Source organism: Halyomorpha halys, unplaced genomic scaffold, assembly GCF_000696795.3.
Source record: "Halyomorpha halys isolate HHAL.00 unplaced genomic scaffold, Hhal_1.1 Scaffold690.1, whole genome shotgun sequence".
Taxonomy (NCBI): domain Eukaryota; kingdom Metazoa; phylum Arthropoda; class Insecta; order Hemiptera; family Pentatomidae; genus Halyomorpha; species Halyomorpha halys.
The window spans coordinates 447872-451501 of NW_027109535.1; the positions used below are offsets into that span (position 1 = coordinate 447872).

A 3630-nucleotide genomic window follows, 5' to 3' on the forward strand; every position below is an offset into this window, starting at 1 on the left:
TTTAAAACGAAAATTAGAAACATCAAATTTAATATAAAATGGCGAACGAAAACGCATCAGAAAATAAATCATATAACAAATCATAAATTATAAAAATAATAAAATAAAAATGGTGATTACTAAAAGAACCATACGTTGTTTTATGTACATTTATTTATTTATTAGTTGAAAATTATTTTTTTCTTCTTAACGAATAGGTTTCATATAAATATTTACAGATTCTAGATTAATATTATAAATATCCAATAATATTTTATTTAAAATAAGATTTCAGTAAAAATAAGAATATCTGTCTATTTATCTATTTACAAATTTTAATTTGTAGACGAAATATTCAGTTAAAAATCTGTTTTTAAATATAATTCCAATCGATTATTACTATTTATTGTTATGCAAACTCAACAAATGCACATAAAAAATAAGTGTATACTTACAACGTAAATTAGTTGGCAACGCATTGATACTGATGGGGCTTGTTAGTTTTGAATCAACAGTACGTGCGTGTCTCTGCATCGACCAATGGGTTTCGCCGTAACAAATATCACTGATCCAAACTCTGCAGGATTGTTTATCCGTCACTGATTGGTTTGTTCGAATTGGAAGTAATGGGTTATCGAGTTTGTGTTATAACCTTTTGCATACTAACTCAATTTAGAGCTGATGAAAATTAAACGAAATAACTAAAACTGAAACGATTTATTTATTTGATAGATTAATATATCATAAAATTCATTTTGTTAAAATTTATATTAAATGGGATGGTAGTGTTCGCCTAGCAAGTTTAATAGATATTTGCATATTTATGGAACTATTAGACAGAAGTTTACAAGTAATTAAAATTTATTGGCAAGTTGACCCTTGCCTGATCATAAATTAAGATTTTTTTTCTCACCCTTCTATTAAACTTTATTTTTTCAACAAAAACATATATATTCAAAATAATACATAGTACATGAAGAACAAAATGTTCCTGCTCTTTTTCTATTTCAGGCCCTTTTTAAATATTGCTCGATTTAACTATCTTGCTCTTCCCGTTTTAAGTAAATATTTCAAAAGTGATATAGGCCGTCGCTCCTCGGGTGTCTTAGCGAGCGATTAGCAAAGTCAGTATGTAATCTGTATATATACTATGTATTATATTATATATTTGTAATTGTAATTATATATAAATAAAGAGGATTTGAAAATAAAAAAAAGTGTCTTAGCTAGTGGCAGCCAACATCCCCAGTAGGACAAAAATTACGTGTTGAGTATGTCTTGATTGCCATATCCTACGCAACCCATAAGTCACGTATGGCATCGAAGTGCCAAACATCATTTTTTTTTCAACCTAACCTTATAATGTCAAAAGACAATCCAAGGTATCCTTCACACCCAACTATACATATAGCATACCTCCTATATGTGCGTACCAAATCTTTAAGGGAGGGTATAAAAAAAAAAAGAAAAAAAAGAAGCTAGCTAGTGTACACAGCACACTTCAACTGACATCATTGTACATAAGTATTCCTTATTTTACAATGAAGGGTACGAGAAAAAAAATAAGGTATCTTAGTTAATAAATATATAATATAACGATAGTAAGAATAATAATAATAATTTTGTGTTATTTAAGACTAATTATATATAATAGAAAATATCACGGATTATCGGAAAATGCATTTTGACTTTAACAAAACTCAGACAAAATTATTATGACCCGAACATCATGCATTGAAGCTCAATAACTAAGTTACCAGAAACAATATGATCCAAATCACTTCAGAGTCAGGTCATAACACAAAAAAAAGCAATCCTTCCACCCCGGACCCGCCCCGCTAAAAAAAAAAAAAAATCTCCGCCTGAATGTTATCCTTAATACAAATGGCGTTCATGAACCCCCAGAATAAAATTAAATAAAGAAAAACTGCTTCACAAATCCCCTGTTACAAGATATTGACAGCATAGGATCAGATTTTTATCATTCGGTGAAATAATTTGTATTAATAAATAATTAGAAAATTTTAATTAATGACTATAAAAATTTTACAAAATTATGTACTTATAAAAATCAGGCATGGGCCTAGTACATAAAAATATTTAAGTTGTTAAGTCTTTGGGCCTTTCCTTCTGTTTCCTCAATAGGCCAAGAGATCAGCGTCCCTCAAGTGTTTCCCAAGTCTGTGGTGGGGGTAATTTGTTCCCTCATTGCTCAGAACTTCCACTGATTCTCACATTCTTTTCTCTCTTGTTTCCTCTTTCCTAAAGTTATTCAACTTATTTTTTACTGCCAAAAGATTTATACGAATCAGGATAAAAACTATTATTTTGGTCGTCACTTTTAATTAAAACCTATAGAGTTCTCTCGGTGAAAAACAATTACATAACGTTATTATAAAAATCGATACCATATAAAGAGGAAAAATATACTGTAAAACTTGAAACTGTTTCTGAATTTTGAGAGAGATATTTATTTATTGGTAAATATTACAATCTGCCACTTTGGCAATGAGTAATAGTGATGAATGATCAGATTCATCCAAAATTATATAATAAAAATTTATTATAATGTTAAAAAATTATATATATTTATGTAAGTAGTAAAAAAATCCTATATGTAAATAAACCGAAAGATAAGTAAAATTAAACTATTTATATGAAGTAATAAGGAGAAAATAAAATAAGTAAATAAATAAATTGAAGTAATATTTACACTATTATGTACAATATTTACACTTCGACCTGAGGTTCTCCGAGCCCATTCTATCCCTCACCCATGAGTGGTAGAACAGGGCTCCTGTAGATCCCAGCGCAGCCCTCTCACCGCATCCCCGGTAATAAGCCAGTGGAGGCTGAATAAGTGCGCTTAAACCCAACCTTCTGAATTTAAAAGATTTCTTAGGCTTTTGTGGTTTAAGACACTACACAGTATCTTGACTCCCTACAAGACAAGAGACTAACCTAGAACCCACATACTAGACTTAGACCCACAGAAACTCTCAACATTCAATTAAAATAAAATTACAGATTTATAAGAACATACCCATACCTATCTGGACCAATGGACTTGAACTGTGGGGATCAGCTAAATTTTCAAACATAAAGCGTATCCAATCCTTTCAGTCCAAATACCTAACATAAAAAACAAATGCTCCATATTACATAACATGACCTCAAAATCCCATGTCCTTGAAGCTTTTCTATGCGGTAAATTCTCCGGGCAAATCAAAAACACATGAATTAACGAGATTAACTTCATAACATGATATTTAATTATATTGTCTATGCTTATATTTATGGTTGCGCAGCGAGATTGATTGGTATGTTGCTTTATGGGGAAGTTGTAGCTGAGACAGTTAAGGCGTGACCTTAGCTACCTCATGTCTGTTGAAGACACACCTGTTCGATTCCGGCCTAGGACGACTGACTTTTATTTTTTGGTGGCCACACGGAATGAAAACTCGACCCTCCCACTCTGGTTAGAGTACCTTGCATCCCTCTTATGTCAGAAATGACTAGATAGGAATTAAACTAAACAAAAACGTATGATGTATATAATAATAAATGTGGCTTTTTAAAAATATGAGGAATGTTTTCTTTGACGTTAATATAAGCTTAAATCCACACAAGATTTTTATAAAAATATACCAT

The 3630-nt window shown here is 30.7% G+C and overlaps 1 non-coding gene across 1 annotated transcript; it reads right to left on the reverse strand.

The window, feature by feature from the left end:
* Window positions 1–1192: 1192 nt before the first annotated feature.
* Window positions 1193–1322, reverse strand: LOC112210637 (U11 spliceosomal RNA). Its single transcript, XR_002945242.1, has one exon. It is a non-coding gene; the product is annotated as a U11 spliceosomal RNA (small nuclear RNA).
* Window positions 1323–3630: the final 2308 nt, after the last annotated feature.